A 9,036-nucleotide genomic window follows, 5' to 3' on the forward strand; every position below is an offset into this window, starting at 1 on the left:
TATGATGCAGCATTGGACCAGGAACTATACTTACTTTATATTCACTACCATATTGTAGAGCAGTTAGTCTTCATGTTTTACATGAGGAAACTGAGACGGAGAGAGGTAGTTACTCCCTTAAGACCATATAAAGAGCAAAGGTCAGAACTAAGATTTGAACTTTCGCAAGTTAATCTGCCTAAATGCTCTCAAAGCCTGTGCATTTGCACCATATCCCTGTGTCTCTAAGTAACATTGCAATATACATGCTAAACTTGGAAAGGAATTAGTGACATTTAGGTGCCTTCAAAATTTTATAGTGGAAAATAACAATAAAAAGCCCCATTAAATGTGAGTTGAGACAGGCATAAACATTGACAAACAGTTAAATAGTGATAGATTATATTGGCTTTCCAGAGAGCTTAAGTTCTTCATGCCTCTGCTCATCCAAGAGGTAGAGGTAATATCCTTAAGGCTGAGATATATGGGCTTTTCTTGTTGGTAAGGTAAATGAAATGTTCAGAGGCTTTACTACTGCACCAGAGCAGATAATAAGGCAATTAGAACTGTTAAATTGATGAAACACCAGACTGGGATGAATTATGTCATGAATTGCAAAGAAACAAGAAATTTTACAGCAACTTTTGAGACTAAAGATGAAAGATACCTCAGTAAAATGAAGGGAAATTGATAGTTAAGTTTAAAGTGCTAGATTTACTGACCTGAGAAACCCAACTAAGCATTTTAGGGCCAGTTTCAGAATATTATTTATCAGCTTTGTAAATAAATAGAAAAAAATTGTCAGTTTATGCTGATAGTTTAATTTATTCTATTAATAAATGAATTTAAGATGTGTTTCTTCTCTCCGTTTTTTTGAGCCTGCAACACACCCCAGGAATCATTTCATCCAACCTCCTGGTTTTACATATATTGAACCTGAGACCCAGAGAAATTAAGCAGCTTATCCAGGATCACATTACAAAGTCAAGAATTAGAACTTAAACCCAGATCACCTGGTTCCATTGGCTTAACTTTTATTTCACCTGAATAGGAACATTGATAAAATGACGTTGTATATAAGCTGATTTATGGAATACTGTTGTTAAAATTCTCACCACATAGGGGCGCCTGGGTGGCGCAGTCGGTTAAGCGTCCGACTTCAGCCAGGTCACGATCTCGCGGTCCGTGAGTTCGAGCCCCGCGTCGGGCTCTGGGCTGATGGCTCAGAGCCTGGAGCCTGTTTCTGATTCTGTGTCTCCCTCTCTCTCTGCCCCTCCCCCGTTCATGCTCTGTCTCTCTCTGTCCCAAAAATAAATAAACGTTGAAAAAAAAAAATTAAAAAAAATTCTCACCACATAAATAATCCCACTGCTAACAAATAATGCTCTGTTTGCCAAAATATCTGAAAAAAATGATCACTGGAAATAGGCTAGCTTTTCATTTTTCAATAAGGAATGACAGCCTGCTTTGTTTGTTTTAACAAATGCATTAGGTCATAGTTTCAGTCTAAGAATCATCTGCAAATATTATTAACCACACCTAGGAGACAGAGTTCTTCTGGTAGATTCCTTAGCAATATGAGCCTTTTCATATTTATGTCAAAAACTTCAGGAGTGGCTATTAACTGTTGGTTTAAACAAACAGGAAAATGATTCAATTATAAGATACGTCTTCCTTTAGAAACTTTTTGTGATGTTACTTTCATGTTTTCAAAAGTCCTTTCTAGGTTCCAGAAACCATGTATACATATACCTTTAGTTTAAGCAGGTACAACTAAATTCCTTTGTTTATTTACTAAGTGTTAGATCTTGAGTATCCATCCTCTATATGAGTTTTAATGTGACTACACAGAATGACTATTAATTGAGATACTATTTGTACAAGCAGCTCAACTATAAAGCATTATATAGACATATATTTATCAAGATACACCTATTTAGGTCAAAGTTATTTGGAGAAGAAATCACTTTAAGAGCACTAAATTTCTGCTGGGTGAGATGAGGAAAGCTTCTTAGAGGAGATGATATTTGAGGCAGTTCTTGAGTGAGTACTAGAGATGAAGTAGGGATAGGTAGGAGATGAGGAGGCATTTCCTCTTATCAAAAGAAATAAGATGAAAATCTCCAAAGCTCATTTAGAAAATGAACAGGACGTATTTGGGACACAGCATGGATATTATAACAGGAGTGTAGAAAGAATGAAGTATATAATGAAAATGTACCCCGAGGGCCTTTTGAGAAATTTGGAATTCTACAGATATTGTTTTTGTTTGATTATTTAAGGAAAGCATGGGAATTCTGGTAACAGTTTGAAAGCTGCATTGTGGGGGTAGAGAACAGTACTTTCCTAATGTCTCATAGTTTTGTTTTGTTTTCCAGCTAGGTTAGAATTTAGAATCAGGGACTATGATGGACTGTGGACTTCTGATGGAATATTGTCTAATTAAGGGCTATGTAGTAAGAGGTTGCACCAAGTTTATTTAAAATAAATGAATTTCTCTTTAGAGAATTTCTTTTAGTGGAAATAATTTTATTTTAGACAGAGAGAAAAAACAAGCAGGGTAGAGGGGCAGAGGGGCAGGGGGCGGGGGGAGAGGGGAGAGAGAGAGAGAGAGAGAGAGAGAGAGAGAGAGAGAGAGAGAGAGAATCTTTAGCAGGCTCCATGCTCAGCACAGAGCCAGACACAGAACTCAATTCCATGACCCTGGGATCATGACCTAAGCCGAAACCACGAGTCCGATGCTCAACTGATTGAGCCAGCCTGGTGCCCCTATTTTGTTTTGTTTTTAATGCAAACCTATGAGTAAAGCATATGAAACTGGCCTTTGCATGTTTGCCACCAGCTAATGACTCCATTTAAAATGCATGTAAAGTATGTGCAAAAGAATTGAAGAGTGAGCAATAAACCTATAAGTATGTGAAGGACAAATTAAGCCAAATAAATTGAATGCTCTTAGTGTGTTTACTTTTTAATAAAGTAGAATTATAAAATTAGTACTCATTGGAGGGAAGCTAGTATTTAATTTTCACTAAAATGATGGATACTATTTTAGGAAAATTAAATTCAAGGTAGTTGTAAATATGGACTAAAAATTAGCAGTTGAATGATGCCTAAGGTAATGATGGCACCATATTGAATGGAGGGCAGTGCTCTGCATGGTGCCATAGGTGTTATGTTAAATGCAGTTTTATTTAAGTCATGTTAATTACCTGGAAGAAGACATGCAAGAAAATCCACAAAGGATGCAAAATTTAGATTGTAATTAGAACAGAGAACTGAAAAGAGCTAGAGTGATAAAGCATGCCTATGTAGGTAGATGAGCACAATGAAATTTCCTTCGAAAAATTAATTTCCTTGAGGGGAAAATGGAGCATATTAAATGCTTTAAAAATGGTTTGCTTCTAATTTGGCATTTGCCAATCTGAGTAATCATTGAGTATCCCAGTTAACAGCCTGTCTGTCCATGTTGTAATTTTTTGTATGTATCTGGTATATCAGTAAGCCAAAATCTCTTCATAACATGTAAAACCTAGATACATGATTTCATAGAATGTAGATGCCCATTTGTTTAACAGAAAATTTTTAAGATTGAGAGAAATTCTGAAAGAAGAAATTATAAATCACTCTTTGTGGAGATGCTATAGCTCTAGAAAATATTTTTAGTAGTGTCCCAAGACGCTACTTGGGAAGACATTTTTATTTTTTCTTCAGAAATACTTTAAGGAGACGTGAATAGACGCTTTTCTAAATAAGACATTCAGATGGCCAACAGACACATGAAAAGATGCTCAATGTCATTCCTCATCAGGGAAAAGCAAATCAAAACCACACCTGATACCACCTTATGCCAGTCAGAGTGGCTAAAATGAACAAATCAGGAGACTATAGATGCTGGAGAAGATGTGGAGAAACGGGAACCCTCTTGCACTGTTGGTGGGAATGCAAACTGGTGCAGCCACTCTGGAAAACAGTGTGGAGGTTCCTCAAAAAATTAAAAATAGTTCTACTGTATGACCCAGCAATAGCACTGTTAGGAATTTACCCAAGGGATATAGGAGTGCTGATGCATAGGGGCCCTTGTACCCCAGTGTTTATAGCAGCACTTTCAACAACAGCCAAATTATGGAAAGAACTTAAATGTCCATCAACTGACGAATGGATAAAGAAGATGTGGTTTATATATACAATGGAATACTACTTGGCAATGAGAAAGAATGAAATCTGGCCATTTGTAGCAATGTGGATGGAACTGGAGGGTATTACGCTAAGTGAAATGAGCCATACAGAGAAAGACAGATCCTATATGTTTTCACTCATGTGTGGATCCTGAGAAACTTAACAGAAGACCATGGGGGAGGGGAAGGGGGAAAAAAAGTTACAGAGAGGGAAAGAGGCAAACTATAAGAGACTCTTAAATACTGAGAACAAACTGAGGGTTGATGGGGGGTGGGGGAGAGGGAAAAGTGGGTGATGGGCATTGAGGAGGGCACCTGTTGGGATGAGTACTGGGTGTGGTATGGAAACCAATTTGACAATAAATTAATATGAAAAAATAAAAATAAATAAATAAAAATAAAAAATAAGGAGAAAAGATTGTAATGTTTCCCCCTGTTGAATGTTAAGTTAATGAGACTCTACCTAGAAATGACCTCTCAAGTCTTCTAACAAACAAAACCAAAATCGTTAACTGTCTTTCGCTTTACTGTTAAATTAAAATACTATATTTTGTGGAAAGTGTTTTCTTGTGTACGTAAAACCTGGAAACCATAAAGGTAAGATTGATAACTTGACTATATAAACATAAAATTTCTCTAGGGGAATAGAGCCAAAAAGAAGAAAAATCAAAGACAAACGATACATTAGGAAAAGTATTTACCAACTACATGACAGATAAAGGATGAAGATCTAGAATATACAAAGAGTTCCTATAAATTAAGAAAGAGCTGAGTAGGGGTGCCTGGGTGGTGCAGTCGGTTAAGCATCCGACTTCAGCCAGGTCATGATCTCGCGGTCCGTGAGTTCGAGCCCCGCGTCGGGCTCTGGGCTGATGGCTCAGAGCCTGGAGCCTGTTTCCGATTCTGTGTCTCCCTCTCTCTCTGCCCCTCCCCCGTTCATGCTCTGTCTCTCTCTGTCCCAAAAATAAATAAACGTTGGAAAAAAAAATTAAAAAAAAAAAAAAAAAAGAAAGAAAGAGCTGAGTATAAACAGAAAATCTGCACATAAAGAATGAAGTAGGATTGGATGACATGTGAAATAATAATAGCACTATGAACTATGTACAATTGTAAGCAGTTTACAGATATTAACCCGTTTAATTCTCCCAGCTACGTTATTGGCAGATATTCTTCCTGTCTTTGCTTTACAGTTGAGGAAACAGGTATCAAGAGTTTAATAACTTTGAACTAGTAGAACTGGCATTCAAATTCAAACAGCCTTGCTCTAGACTCTATACCATTAATGGCTATATCTCACTAATAATCACAGAAATGCACAATAACATTATTGGTCATTTATAATATTGACTTAAATGAAAATACCAGTACCAAGTTTTGATTAAAGAAATGGACTCTCACTGTTGGTGGAAATGTCAATTGGTACCTTCTTTGTTGAGGTCAATTTGATGGTTTGTATCATTAAGTAAAATGTACATACCCTTGACCTAGAAATACTATGCTAAGATTTTCATCTGGACAGGATATGCAGAGAAGGGTATAGATGTAAGTACAATGATGTTCATCTCACTGTTTGTAATAATATTGAAGAATTGAAAATAATAGAAATATTCGTTGATAGGATATTGCTTAAAGTGTGCTGCATGCAGTCCATGAAACACTGTATAGTTATTAAAAAATACTTGGTGGCTGTATGCATTGCCATGGGAGGACTTTTACAACCAATGAGTGAGACTAGACTGAGATCACCATGACAGAAGGTATAGTAGTTATTTTGTCTGTTGTCCACTGCTTGGCACATTGTAAGCATGTGGCAACTACTGGGTGGTTGGAAGGGAGGAAGACGGAGGATATGGTATAGTGTAATGATTGTAAGATATGACACTGGAAGCTTTCTGTTCTTGTACTCTCTTAGTAACAGCACATCACTTGAATAGAAGTCCTTTAAAGCACTGGTGTTTCACAAATATTTCTGTAAAAAGAACAGTTTTGCTTGCATTCACATATGTATTAGTTTTCTAGGGTTTTCATAACAAAAGTACCACAAACTGTGTGACCAAATAAACTAAAACTTACTCTCTCACACTTCTGGAGCCTGGAAGTCTGAAATCAAGGTGCCTCGAAGGTCATGCTCCTCCCTTCAAAGGCTCTAGAGTAGAATCCTTTCATGCTTTTTCTAGTCTTTGACGGGGTTGCCAACAATCTTTGTTTGGCATTCCTTGGCTTTTGGTAGTTTAACTCCAGTCTCTGCCTCTGTCTGCCTTTTTCCTTGTGTGTCTCCTCTATGAAAGACACCAGCCATTGGATTTAGGGCCTGCCCCAATCCAGTGTGACCTCATCTCAATGAATTATATGTACAAAGAACCTGTTTCCAAATAAGATCACATTCTGAGGTCCTGGGTGGACATGAATTTTGGGCAACACTGTACAACCCACTACATCATCTCAGCTGAATATAGCCTTAAGGACAGACCCTTTCTGAATATCCAAACTGTCAAGTTTTACTTTTAAAAAAATACCAAAAATCATTTCAATTTAACTATTCAGACTGGAAATATTTATAAATTACTTTATATACTACTGTCAGTACTTAAGAAAACATTGAAGTATTACCCAAGAAATTGGAAAGATTTAATTTCAAAGGATAAAATAAAATCAACATTTAATAGATCATAATAGAGAACCACAAAGATGTGTGAAAGAGAATGGGTCCTACTCTTTTTTTTTTTTTTTTTTTGAGAATGGGTCCTACTCTTATAAGACTAGGCTATTAACTGACTATTGTCTTTTGTACAAAGAGAGTGTGGTGGTAAGTGTTAACAGGAAGGAAATTTGGTCAACAGTGAAAGCAGAACATAAGGAAAGTCACAAATCCGTCAGGTTTGTCCAGCTAAGCATAGTCTAGGAGACAGGGGCTTTTCAAGTATTCTTTTACTGTTAGACCACTCTGTCTCTTTTAAGGAAGACAGTAGTTTTTGAACTTTGCTTTTTAGCGTTGGAACTTTTTTCCTCTAAAAGGAATCTTACATAGGTTGCAAGCATATAAAACAACAAAAAAACAGCCTCTGAGATACCTCCTTAGAATGCTAATGCTCCAGAAAGACTGAAAAGTACTTAAGTTATAAAATACTTTATTTATCAGATTCTCCTTTTTCTGGCTCCATACTCACCCATCAACTTTCTGTTAAGGCTTTGGATTTTCGCATAGGTCTGCGTATCGTGAGAGAATGGGCTGTCCTTTTGGAAAAGAGTTTTCTAGGGCCACTAACGGTTGTGGTCCTCTTTGTATATTAATAAATTGGCATTTTAGCATTACACATTAGCCTCATTAATCAACGCTATTCTACCCTTAAAACATGATTCCATTCTTAGGGGGCTGACAAAGTAAGTTTTGAGCCTGAGAATCAGAATGTTGACTGTGTTCAATTGACAGGGAAGGGAAGGGTTTTTAGTGAGGCCCTTCAGTAGACTACCTCCTGACCTCTCCAAGTGGAACACAGCCGGATGTAGTCATCGGCTCCATGAGTCTCAGTTTTTTGCCATTTGCATTTCCTTTAAAATTTTCTTCGTTATTAAGCAGAGCCTGTCAACTTCATTTAACCTTTAAAGAAAATACTCCTGACTTATCACTGTTCTTTATTATAAATAAGGTAAAACCCCCTTAGGAATTATCAAGTTGTTGAGGCTTTATATTCTATATGAAGTGCATATAGAATATAAAGTTGACAAGTTTATCAACCTTAGTTGATAAGGTTCTTTCTCGTCCCTAGTCATATTTTCGTCATTGCTTCTTTGATCAGCATGCCTGTCTACAGCACTAGTTTTCCCCCTCTCTAATCTATTAGCTTAAAACACAATAAACCCAATTTATAGAATTATAAATTTATAAGAAACTAAATTCATTTATATAATTGTGCTTAAAGAACTACTGCTCTTAGTGAAGACATGAAGATATCTCCTATAAATCCTAAGTATAAACTTGAGTGTAAAATTTGACCTTTCGTTTAGCTCTTCTGCGGGCCTTTTTTTTTTTTTTTTTTCAGTTATTTTTCTTGATCATTCTGTTTCATTTAGGTAAAAGTGCATGCTTACCTACATTACAGATAGTAGATAGTAGATTACAGGTTTGAAATGCATAATTCTGATAAAAAAATTCTTGATTTCTTCTGCCTTTTCTTCAATATTTACACCAGAAACACGGTTTTAGTGGAAAAAATAACTCATATGAAGCAGCTATCTTACTCAGGAGGGTTGTTAGGTTTGAGTTCTTAAAAGTAAATTGTAAGCCTGAAAGTACCTTGCTGAATTTTTTTTTCATATTTTCCTCCAAAATCTTCAAACTACAAGCCTTACCTGATTAACCATACCCAACTCCATTTTAACTTTGCTCAATTATCAGCATGAATATTTTTCTATTTTTTTACTTAAGTTTTTAAAAATTGTTTTCATTTTTGTGTATTTTTTACTTATATTTTAAGTCTCATAAGGTCATTATCCTGTCTTTTGTTTCTTTTACTCTTTTTAATGAACTTACTAGCATTTAAGTACTTCCTATTTGGTTGAGTTAGACTTGTTAGTTTGTATTGGGCTCTACTGATTCTGAGTATTTTCTTTTTGAGAAACTTTATTATTTTTTTCACGTTCTTGCCTTTTTAATCTGGGGAAAAAGAGCTAGAGTTTTTGGATTTTAAAAATGTTCCTGTAAATGTCAAGTAAAAGGAATGCTTTTATGCTGTAAAATGGATTTAGACTGACAATACCGCATTTACTTGGGAAAATGATATAATTGCTTTTCTGTGTATACTTTTTATAGTATTGCTCTGGTGCTCATGCCCCATGAGCTTCTTTAAAAAGTAGACAATACTGTCCTGTTAAAACATGGTAC

At 36.0% G+C, this 9,036-nt stretch overlaps 1 protein-coding gene across 1 annotated transcript in view; it reads left to right on the top strand.

Annotated features, from left to right (window-relative positions):
• Positions 1-9,036, top strand: part of TBCA (tubulin folding cofactor A) — a 78,306-nt gene that overhangs the window by 29,037 nt on the left and 40,233 nt on the right. The gene's annotated exons all lie outside the window — the stretch shown is intronic.

This window comes from Herpailurus yagouaroundi, unplaced genomic scaffold (assembly GCF_014898765.1).
Source record: "Herpailurus yagouaroundi ecotype Mexico unplaced genomic scaffold, PumYag 29, whole genome shotgun sequence".
Taxonomy (NCBI): domain Eukaryota; kingdom Metazoa; phylum Chordata; class Mammalia; order Carnivora; family Felidae; genus Herpailurus; species Herpailurus yagouaroundi.